This window comes from Carassius gibelio, chromosome A7 (assembly GCF_023724105.1).
Source record: "Carassius gibelio isolate Cgi1373 ecotype wild population from Czech Republic chromosome A7, carGib1.2-hapl.c, whole genome shotgun sequence".
In the NCBI taxonomy this organism is placed as follows: domain Eukaryota; kingdom Metazoa; phylum Chordata; class Actinopteri; order Cypriniformes; family Cyprinidae; genus Carassius; species Carassius gibelio.
The window spans coordinates 28288074-28300892 of NC_068377.1; the positions used below are offsets into that span (position 1 = coordinate 28288074).

Here is a 12819-nt window from a genome sequence, read left to right on the forward strand (position 1 = left end):
CTCAAAATAAAGTGCAAGAAAGAAAGAAAATGACGTGAAAAGCCCAGCATTTAACCCAAGGATGATTAAATCATGAATGATTGGCATCACTGGTTCATTTGATAGAAATACGGGACATAAAACTGCAAAAATATTTGAAGGGAAAATGTTTCTCAGGTCAGAGCGCTCATGGTACGCACAGTTGTGTACAGGCATACAGCTGCAGGCACCACTGAATAACTCTCCATCTCAGCCCTCATCCTCCTCTTCCCCGACATGAACAATACAATCTGCAGCATCTTAACTAACTACCATTTTCAAGAAGGCTTCTCCCACTTCCATTACTAGCCCCTCTGGAATACTTGAGATCCCATCTTCACTATAACCTGCCTACAGCCACACCACTCATGCACATCACTCCACAACTGTACTCTGCATAGTCTGGCCAAATATAAATGTATGTCCATTATATGTTTTTTTTTTCTTTTACTATTTAAATTAATATACATTTTACTTGCTGGGGTTTTTACACAGATGGAGCCAGAAAATTATTCAGTCTATTGACCCTTTAAGGGTAAATAAAAAATAAAACAATTCACATAAATCAAAACCTCTGTTAACAGACACTTTTCCAATTCTGTCATCATTTACTGAAACACTTATGTCTACATAATCCTGAATGTATTTTAAAACAATAGGCATCATACTTGTTCCAAACACAACAAACATGCAATTTGTTGCAAGAAGATATATGACAAATGAAAACAATTTGTGGTTTTAGAAAGAGCTCAAAATATCAAACATGTTTGATATCCTCTGTCTGAACAGATTTGTTGTCGGAGGGGAATTTGTACCCATCATACACTACACACTTTTCTGTGAAACCTGTCATCTCCAACTGCCCAAAACCTGCAGACTGATTCTCCAGGCTTGTCCAGACTGCAAATCAGGCAAAAGTTATGTGGTGTATTCCATCCTTTACCTCGTGAGAGTTAAGACAAACTTAAAAGAAGAGTAAACAAATGTGTTATAGACATAACACCATCAAGTAAATGACATATAAAGTATTAAAAATCAGGAAGGTTACACAATCTAACATACATATGGAGTGCAGCGCAGAAGTTGTTTTACTGAGGGTGTATTTACACTGTACATGTAGCTATAATTAACCTCAACTGGCTTACAATGACTAATTTCTCAATAATGCAATTTATTAAAATAGATTTTATATGCACACACACAGCGATGAAAAAGCACATCGCTTTTTGGACTGCTGCTCTGTGCCATTCTTGTGACAGAGCCCTCTTGACCCTAAACAAACATTTTGCCAGTAATCTAGTCATTGACTGCTTCCTGCTGCTTTAAAAACATTGCATCTAGGCAAGGTACAAGAGGTTTGCAAAAATAGCAGGGTTTGAATGTGGAGAACCTTTCACCACACATACATTTCAGAGTCTCAACACCAGAGATGAACATCCCGATCTCATGTCTGTACATCAGTCAAGATTTTCGTCATGACAACACACTCTCATACAGATAAGAAAGGTCAGCGCAGATCTAGGTGGGATTTGCAGTCATGCATATTACATGAATTGGGATCTGACAGATTAAACATTTAACCCTAAGCACGAATTTGGAGTGCAAAGGTTTCTTAAAATGAGGCATCTATTGCTCACGGAAAGCGATGAGATGGAGGTGACGTTGTGTTGAATATCGAATCTATGTGTCAGCCAGTGCTTCACTGTATTATGATGCAGTGCCTTCAGCTAAGAGTCATTAGTTGCAAACAAAACCAACACCTTTTGAGAGAATCTGAGAGTCCCTCCAAGTCTGCTGTTTTAAGCTGTCAGGCATGTCATATTGATTTGAAGAGCTCCGCATGACGCTTTCCGCTGGATGTTCAGAACTGCCTCTGAAAGCTGCATGATGTCTACAAGAAACACCATCAGTATAAAGTTTAAATAGCAGACACTGAAATAAGCAGAATTTTCATTATTCCTTTTTTTTTCTTTTGAGTACTAAAAGTTCCCACAATCACTCAAAAACTGCTCAAAATTAAGCTGGCACTGCCATGTTTTTATTAATCACCTAATGTTTATTAAAACATTTAGTGCTTGCTTTCTTGTTTAAGTTCAGATACAGAAATATTGCATCGTAATTTCTGTGAATTGTGCTTTCTGGTTGCTGGCATGAGAAGGAAAGCTCTGCCTGCTGTGTGTAAGTCCAAGAGCTGCTCTCAGTCACCTTCGTGGAAATAATGTGAACAAGCAGTAAGTCCCGGAGAAGTAAAACAGAGCTGGCATAATGCTCATATTTAAACCGACTAAGTGATTCATCAGCAAGAACAGATGGCCTCTAAACAATAAACACTTCCATTTTTCCACCAGATGAATAAAACAAAGGGTTACAGGAAGACATCATCATAACATGTTCATCATCATAAGGTCATATTTAATACTACTCAACTAGAAAGATAATGTGATAAAGGTTCAACATTTGTACATTTGATCAAGTTCATTTTAATATTTTGTGAAGTAAAATGTGACGGTCAATGATTATTTAAGACGACGCATTTCTTTAATCATTGCACCCTCCATTGTTTTGTATTTTAATATCTAATTGGGGTAGTTGATGTTGGTGGCTGTCTATTTATGAAACTATTAAACACTTTAATTGTTAAATTGTTATAAATATGGGACCCTCATGTTATTCATGTCATAGCCATGGGTGTAATGTCTTATGTAATGTATTGGTAGTTGTGAAAATGTGTGTTATGTGCAAATGGAAATTGTCATGTAAATGTGTATTGTTAGAGACTCAACATTGGCTATGAATGATGACTTCAATAAAATTAATTATTTAAGAAGTGGGTGGAGGGACTGAATTATTCAACAGACTGAAGAAGGCCTTGAGCCGAAACATTTGTGTTTCGTCATGCTGGTGATTAACGTAAAATAAAACACTAAAAGAAGACAGTTTCATATAATTAAATAGACTGACGCTCCAAAATGAAATATTAAGTGACAAGGTTCTTAATTACATATTTTAGTTCAACCAAGCACAAATTCAGAATTTGTTTAATAGTTTTTACGTAAAAAGCTCATACAAAAATATTTCTATTGTTGTCTACATTTTAAAGTGAGTCAATATTGGTAAAGGCTATTATCATTAACTAAAACCAAAACCAACGAAAAACTATATAGACAAACTACTAAAAATGATGAAAACACAACAGAATTACTAAAACGTTACTGAAAATAAGAAATATATAAAATGTAATCTAAGTGAAAATACTAACAAAAACTATAATAGCATATCAATGACATTAAAATTTCATAACAAGTAAGTCGAAAAATCTGACTGTATCTACACTAGTGATCAATTGATATATCGGCCGATATAGGGCATTTTTTTCAAATATTGACATTGCACAATAAGTTTTTCTGCTTGGCCGATGTGTTCGAGGCAGGACATTTATTTAGATGGTGGGGCGGACTTTTATTTTAACGGCGCTGAGAAAGGCTGCACCTGAGCAAAGCGCACAGTCTCCCTCTTGTTTACTGTCATTGTTAACAGTTTTGTCTAATACGAAGTCGTTGGTCTAATAATCAGATAAAATGGTTAAACAAAGGAATAATGTATACAGAAAGGGTTTCTCGTTTGCCGTCAGCATTAAACAAATAGACATTTTTTATAATTTAAACAAATCTTTGACTGGCTAATGAACATTTTACAGTAATCTCACAAACCTTGCAAACTAAGTTGAATCCAGCTGTGAGATCTTGTGAAATGTGTATGTGTATCCTGCATGATCGAGTGTTCTGTGTGTGGCTGGACTACTTTGAAGATGTTTTTATTACCTTTCTGGACATGGACAGTATACCGTACATACATTTTCAATGGAGGGACAGAAAGCTCTCAGACTAAAACTAAAATACCTTCAAATATTAATAAAATAAAAATACACACACACACACACACACACATATACTGGCTTTATATTGGCTATCTGCCCCCTTGATTGCCAAGATATCGGCACTGACATTGGCTGTCAAAAAAGCAATATTGGTCGAACACTAATCTACACCCTAAGCAAGCAGCAGAGAAAGTAGCATGAAAGATATTTGTAAAAACGCAGAACTGATCAAAACAAAAATTTTCTGTTATTACAGCAATAATTTGTCTCGCTCACTGTAAATTTGTCTCCCATACTCCCCAATGGCTCAGAGCAATAATAAACTGAACCGTTTGCTTACACTAGCTGGATAGCTTTAGCTGTAATAAGCCATCTCTGAACATGAACACCAAGTTAACAAAAGAAACTGTTCAACCATTATATTACAAGCCTGCCTCTCACTCAAACTTTGACAGCATCAAATAAGTATCAAATTATAGCCTGTTCAACAATTATTCAGTGGTGACTTGAAAGTAAACAATCCTGCTGCATTCAACATATCTGGGCTAAAAAGTTCAGAGCTAAATGTAGGTAAATGCCCGTCCAAGTACTTCCATTTCTACATCATTGTACTATATAATAATAATTTTGCACACAACAAGCAAATTCCCTTTGCTCTCTGCAAGTGTGTTTATTGGTATGAAGTTCAGCAAAATACAGAATAACATCTGCAGTCATTTCTTATTGACTGACATTCATGTGGGGAAAGGATATAACATTTCAAAGCACCTGCAGCTGCACAAAAATGCTGAGCATTTTTCCAAATCTGCAGACACTCTATGGTTATGCAAAGAAATTTGTACAGCTAAATATTTAAATGCTCTTGCCACAGAGGTTCCTGACAAAGACCCCATACGTTAATTAGGCTGGAGGATGAAAAGCCCTCTTTGCTGCTGTGCAGTCATCTGTGTCATATGGTTAAAAGGTTGAGGATGTTTTTCCATGGCCATTTGTGGGGAAAAAAATCAATTTGGTTTATATTTAAGAGCTACAGCCATTCAGCACTTTGCTTCACAAAATAAATGTTGCATCTCATTTCACATGGCTAAGTGGAATGGAGCCTCCCGTGTCATAAAAATCTTCATATCTTAGACACTGGAGAATATGTGTGGAGGGTCAATTGGCTATTTATAGTAAGATAAATACTTTATTGATCTAAAGGGACATTTAGTAAATCAAATAACTCCTTTTCCTAATATGTGACAGGCGACCAGCCGATATTGTGAGAAGTTCTTCAATGTGCTCTTTGAATGAAAGCACAGCATCTGCCACATCAAAGTCAAAATGATAATCAAAACATTATCTGGAAAAGCTTGGATGTCTATCCCTTTTTGTTTATATTTTTTATGTGTTTTCTTGCCAAATTATCTTGTAGTGTCATATGATGATGACGAAGTCAAGTGCAAGGATTGAACAAAACTGTGAGGCAAAATTATAGATTGAGACAGATTAGGGCTTTTATTTGGAGAGATGTGAGTGTTAGTCTGCCAGATGAAATGGCTGGGATGGGTGGGGTTTTGGTGGGGAAGAACGCTAATCTGATTCTAGCAGCAACAGTAAGACAAAGAGACACTTGCTAATTGCAACTTTGGATGCATATTGCTTAATAGCCCCAAAAAAGCTGTGTATTTCGTTCACCAGCATCAGCCTCAACATATTGTACTACAGGTGAAACCAACGCTCTACTGTAATACAAATCCACAGCCCTCACACTCCTAACCTTATACCTAAAAATATACCACTGAATGGGAACAAAGTTTCCTTCTGGGCCTTTTCTGGCCTTGGATTACTGATGATCCAGTCATCTGACTAAACACAGAGCTATTACCTCAATCAGGGCTGTTAATGTTTCACTTCATGAAGCACAGCATGCATCTTTCTCAGTGATTCAGTCCAAGGCCTCACATAAATGCTTTTCTACAGCAACATCTAAAGAGGATTTAGGAAGCGTTTCATTCAATACTATCTTAAGTGTCCTGATTGTATTGACTCATGTGACCATGAAGAAATGATGGCTGCAGGAAATGTATTGCATTAATGAATTAAAACAGAACAATTAATCTGGGTGTTGACAAGTATAGTCATTCCATAAAAATAAAAATAAAAATTCCATCAGAGCAATTCAAGGTTGAAGTACAACCTTTGTGTTTTCACGTGTTACACTTCATATCTTATTTAGAAAAAAATATTGATTGTAAAAGTATACTGCTTAAATTTTTAAGAAAAAAAATATAAACATGCAGTTATTTTACAAATATTATATCAAAAGCATAAAACAAACCCAGATGTAAACTACTTACTTCCAGTCAATGTTGTTGGACGTAGAATGCAAAATCCCGCTCTCTGAACATATGGTCCAGCGTCTTCTGCTAAAATCTCAGATACTCAATCCACCATGCATCTAGTGAGATCTGAGGAACAGAGAAAATTATTAATTAACGTGAAGCAGGTAAAAGAAGTGAGAGCACAGGGGACTGACCCAATTAAGTGTTTTCTGTAATGTACTTTCATATAGTGAGGAACGTCACATTTCATTTAGAAGCTACTGTAAACTGTAAAAGGCATTGAAAAGAAAATAACTATTTCTACTTTGTCCATTAAGAAGTTTTTACATCAAGTCAGTAAGCCTTCAGGGTCTTTAGTAGGGCTTTATCAATCAATGTTTTATCAGAAACATATACTCTATATATGATCAATATTTCATCTATATTAGTCTTTCGGTTTGAATTACGTACACGTTATGAATTTTTAAAAACCTCCATACTGGTACAAGTGGCTACATGACACTGTACCGACACAGCATTGTGAATTGAGAGGAAATCCCTGTTAACTGCTCCATTCTTTGGTAGTCTTCAGATTTCATAATGCCATGCAAACAGTCAAGACATCCAGTGCCTGAGGCACCAAAGCAACCCAAAAATATCAGTGAACCTCCACCATGTTTGACTGCAGGAACAGTGTTCTTTTCTTTGAAGGCCTCTTTTCGTCTTTTTGAAGACAGTAGAAAGATGTGCTTTACCAAAATCTCTATTTGAGTCTAAATCTATCCACAGGACATTCTCCCAGAAGGATTTTGCCTTCCTCACATTTCCACAATTGTGTTTCTCGAATCCTCAGACAGTTCTTTACTGTTCTTTTTTTCCTCCGTGCTCAGTTTGGTACACATAGACACACAACACAAAAGTTGAGATAACTTTTCTCCATTTTAACTGGTTGCTATAGTAGGGATGTTCATATTAACCATTTAACCATTAACCGCAAGTAACAAAAATTGACAGATTAATACTATCAGTTTAAACGATTTAAAAGGTATTTTTAAGTCACAGCATAAATCCTGATTAAATGATGTTCACCTAAATGTAGGTATCTGGATTTTTTTTTACAATTCTTTTTTCCTTAAAAGTAGGGACTAGGGTCACTATCAAACTTAGTTATAAACCAAGACAAGTCTAGATGAGAGTGTTCTTAGGTTAAATCATATCTGTGCAGTGTATATGTAATTTGGATCAAATAAAGCCCAATTTAAACATTAAGCACATTATTTCAAACCATTTTAAAAGAAAGCAAAATGAGACCTTGCGGTCAGATGTTTTGTTTACCCTCTGAAACCCTGTCCCTAGCCACTGATGCATCGAGTGCTTTAGAAACGATTCTGTGCTACTGAAAAATAGATAAGACTGTTAACACTGGTTTCTGTGTTATCAAATAAGTGTAACATTAAGCACTGATTGCGATTTCCATCCACTGCATAATGAAAACTTATACATCAACAGCCAATTATAAGAGTTAGGTTAACAGAAGACATTTTGTCATTCAATATACTAACTGTCCATCCCAAACTCCTACAAAATAAAAGTAGTTTGTTGATGTATATCATGTCCATAAATAAAAATCAGAAAGTAATTCTGTCTCCATAACAAAGAGACTTGTCAAAACCTTTTACATTAACGTTGCCAAATATACTCTAATACTGCAATGATATACAACATTCAAATACTGCCATCAAAAAGACAGTAAAACCACTAAAACATTATAAAATCGTTAATATCAAGAATTTTAAAAGCACTTTAGGCATGTAGGCATATATCAGATGAAGCAAAATGCACTGATTTTAGTAAAGCATTACAAATAGCCTATACTTAAAACCTCGCAAAGTGCCATCAACAGGCATGCATCTGTCCATGTTGTACTGTTAGTTTGGCATAAAATATGCTCACCAGAGAGCGACAAACTGTCCAAAGTCAGTTTATATTCATTATGACAGACGGCACAGTGCACGTCGAGTTTGGAAGGCAGTTGGTTTATTCGCTAACTTTTCAGTGCCAACCAGTTGTTATCTATAGTCTAAAGCCAAAGTAGAATAAGAATTCAAATGGTAAGCATTTAATTAACGTGGAAGTTGTTTCCAGGGTTTTATTAATCGGACCAAACAGAGAGAATGTGACTAACCGTGTACACACACTCCCTGCCCTCAAAAAAGGAAACTGTCCTAGTAACACTTTTGTTCTCTTTGAATAAAACCAACAGCGATACAGCTTGATTTTAAATGTAGAATGATTAAAACTGCAGCCAGCATTTCTTCAGAAAGAGAAATCATTATCCATTTTTACCTTATCTCGCAGACGCGCTGTTGTTTACTAGCTTGATGTAGTGCGCCACTCGCGTGCTGCTACTGCGTGCTACAGTTGTGCCTACCGCAAAACCAACACGAGCCACACGCACTTACCGTAAGGAACAGAAGAGAATTCTGGCAAAGTACCGTAAGAAATCTAGCTGACTAAACACTATCGTCATCTTCACTGTAAAAGATTTGTCTCTCAGACACCAAGCATGTCTGGACTGGGTTTTAGTTCTTATATGAATTTGAAGGTATTGACTGTTTTTACGAATAAAGCAGTCATTATGAGTCAGAATATGCCTTTGAGATTGATGATACGATCTTCATACACATAAATGTAAAATAAAAATGTTGTTTCTGTGTATTATTCATAGACAGACACATTTAGGCACTGCATTGCAAGCATTTTCAAATGGGATAAATCAAGCAAAATGTGGGGGTTATTGATTTTAAGGTGAAGCCTACTTGCTGTAGGTTTTAAATACTGAAAACATACAGTATTCAAAGCATTATTTATTTTATGAAAATTGCACTGGATAAATCATATCAGCTTAAATGGATAATTCACAGAAAAAAGAAAAGAACATTTTGTCATCATATTCAAACTTTTTGAGTGAATTATCCCTGCTGGTTTTTAGAACATGAGTTCCTTGTCCAAGGTAGTCTACCAGTATACTTGATTCATGTTAGCTTTGTTGTTTTGCCAAAGAGACATTGCAAAAATATGATGATATTGGAATTTTGACTTGTGTTATTGGACATTGGACTCTAAACGTTTCAGTTAATGAGATATAGCCCATCTGACCTGACAGAATGTTCTTTATTATTAAAGACAAGAAAAAATATAAGGACTATAAGGCAGCCAATTTAGTGTGAGCTGGTGAACATGCTGTTTTCAGCATAAATCAGAAGAAGCTGTTGGGTGTCTTTAATTTATTATGAGCATCTATTTTATTGTTAAGGTATAAACTGAATCACTCAATCATTTCATGTAATACAATGAAAGCTGCTTTAATCTCTCTCATGAAAAGAAATCTAGGAATTGTGCCTGAGTGCCTCAGCAGAAGCCATTTATCAATGCAGACTGCAGTGAGCAAAATTAATTTGTAGATTGATCAGAACTTGGAAATTTTTCATTGCTGAATCTATTATCTGCCCCTTGAAGCATTCTACCTCGAGAGAGACATTTATTTATTTTTAGAATAACAATTTTGCTGTTTGTAACAACATTTTCATTGATGGCTAAATTAATACAAAGCGAATGCAACATAGGCATATGCAAAATAAGGTTGGGCATGCTTTAAACGGTTCGCTAGGGTGTGCTTGAAAAATGTGCTGAAAATTGACTCACCCTCAGGCCATGTGAGATGTAGTTTTCAGATAAAAAAAAGAGTTTCCTCAGGAAAAGGTTTGGAGAGCTTTAGTGTAACGGAGACCAGCTGGTAGGTGCTGTGTGGGTAAACCTCACTCCCTTGATCTCAAGAGGCACACTTGCATCTGACACTAGAGACTGCAGTCTTTAGCCTCCTTATTAGTGAACCAGGTCGCCGCCGGCAAGGTAGGGTTTGAGTCCTGCTTGGAGCGGGTGCAAGTAGGACCCAGGGAGTTATATAGCATTACATAACCCGCTCACCAATGGATCCTCTGCAGTGAATGGGTGCTGTCAAAATGGCCAAACAGCTGATAAAAACATTACAGTAATCCACATGTCTCCCGCCTATCAATTAACATATTGTTAAGTGAAAAAGTTTTCATTCCACAAATTGACAAAAAAGATACACCCAGACAGGCTAGATGAACTGATACAGCTATATATTCATTCACTATGCAGATAAGAAAAACAAGAATATACTTGAAATAGCTTTGATCCTACAGAAAGGTCAATGAAAAGACATGCCAAAAACCTCTCCAGTGGTATTGAACTAGAGATGATCATATTCTCATATATAGATTACTTGCATCCTCAGGGATTTCCTGTCACACATGTAATAGAGTTTTTTGTCCATCAGCCCAGTGTAAATCTTTATCATATTGATTAATGCTAGTTCCTCCATCTATCTGCAAACCGAACCATGTCCTTTTGTTCTCAACAATAAAGTGCCATGTTACTTGTGCATAAGATCACAACAGCAATTTAATAAATATTGTAGTATGTCTTGTCATGCAGTCCACAGCTTGGATCATGTCTTCTGTAGTAATGCACTTCTGAATAGCTCTTCACATGAACTCAAACAGAAATATGTTGAATATGCTCTTGATTACCTCTGACCCTCATCAACAGCAGTCTGTTTCTATATGCAATCAGCCTTAGAATGTGCCTGGCCTACTTCTCAGGAAATAGCAATTATTTTAATGAGAACTCATGAGTGATGAGTGATATGATATGCCTGAACTAATGGTTAACCTATTATAGAAAATACAAAATAGCCTTAAAAAGTAATGTGACTGTTTGCACTGCTTATGACCTCAGTTCAACTCTATCAATGTAATAGAGAGGAGGAAAATACTAAGCCACTCCCCTGTTATTTTATGCTTCCCATGACACTTCTAATGGATCACAATGATTCAGATGTCAAAGTGAACAGAAGAAAAGAAACATCCTGCCACCGAAGAGGAAAGAAAACCACAGCTTATAACAGCAGTTTGTTAAATTGTAAAGTGTGAATAGATATAAAAGATTCAAAAGTGCAAAGACGAAATGGCCAGAACTGAGAACAATTACTTTAAATTGGAGTCATGACTCATACAGATGTAAATAATGACACTTTAGAGAAGATATTTATCACGATCTGAGCTGTGGTTAGATTTCCTCTACTTTGCATCATTTTGTACTTTCTATTATTTATTTAAAATTATTTAATTAATTGTTTTCCATGAAAAAAAAAAACATTTCCCTGTATTAATCTGCAATTTTATTTGATGTATTTGTTTTCATTTTAGTTTTGTCACTGCTGGAAAATTGAGCCAAAACCTACAGTATGGTACAATATCTATCAGTCCTCCCTTTATCATTCATTAAAACCTTGTTTAGATTCTTGTAGATAAACAATATTTACCTTATTTAAAGTCATGATCTCCAGCTGGAGTGCCCATGAACTCCACCAGAGGGCACTACACCCCTGACTCTTGTGACTGTGACTACTCTCACAGACTACATTTCCCATAATCCTTTGCCCGGACTCAGGCGCCCATTGCAATCACCTGTATCTCATCACCCCATCAGTCTCACCCTATTTAAAGGCTGGTTTTTCGTTTAGTCTTAAAAGTGTCCCTTTGCTGTTCCTTGTATTATGGTTGTTTTTTCATGGTTAATATATTTACCTGGTGTTCTTTTATTTTCTAAAGATTTCTTCCCTGGTTGTATTTGTTTGGACTGACTACTCTGTTTATGGACTATGGCTTTGGATTACCCAAATATAAACTGCATTTGGATCCTCAGTCTCCATGTCCCTGTGCAGATCATGATGATTAAACTTACAGATTTTTTTAGTGTAATGTAAAATGTACACCTGAAGAGAAAAACGATACTGAATTAAAATGTTTTTGTGCAGCACTTGAAAAGCCCTGTGTAGTTGATTTGAGACATTTCAAAGAAACTTCTGCAAAAAATTAGAAATGAAACATGACACTGTGAAGCAGGATTATTGCGATCCAAGAAAAACAGAGTGAGCTTAAATCCACCAGTCATAAAGACAGTACAACCCATCTTGTTACATTAATATGTTCACATTTTTTTGAATTTCAAACAGTACAGCATGGAATAAAATGTCTTGATCAAAAGTGCATATATATTGGCTGTGCTTTTGTGACTTTCCTGTACATGAGAGCAATTTAATGGGTTTAGTTGAATGTATATAAGAGCAGTGGTCATAAGAAACCAAAGGCATCACCATGGCAACAGAAACTCTTGCTGTGCAGTTGTGCAATGGGATGGCAAAGGATCTGGAACTACCATCATTTAAAGCCACAACTTAATAACAACAAACCCATAAATACAGAATTTAATGTGATTTTTTCATTTACTGTCATTATAAACCTCATCAAAACACTACATTTCCTGCCAGTCGTATTGTCCATTTCTAATGAAGTTCTCTGAACAGCCCATAAATAGGTCTCTACCTCATTTTGCTCTGTACGCTCTGTTGATTTTGGCATAACAAATAATAGTATTTTATAATGACAAACACATATTAAACACATTAATCAGGCCCAAGAAGTCATCTCTTAGCTTTGCTCACTCTACCTAATAAACCTCACAAAAGTCAAT

General features: G+C 35.9%; 1 protein-coding gene across 2 annotated transcripts in view; it reads right to left on the reverse strand.

Moving 5' to 3' along the window:
* LOC128017050 (tumor protein p53-inducible protein 11) overlaps positions 1-8698 on the reverse strand; it is a 30816-nt gene extending 22118 nt beyond the window's left edge. For both annotated transcript variants that reach the window (XM_052602129.1, XM_052602130.1), the window contains exons 1-2: positions 8545-8698; positions 6235-6345 (exon numbers count right to left, since the gene is read on the reverse strand). The gene's annotated coding sequence lies outside the window, so the exon portion shown is untranslated. The remainder of the gene's footprint in view (positions 1-6234; positions 6346-8544) is intronic.
* Positions 8699-12819: the final 4121 nt, after the last annotated feature.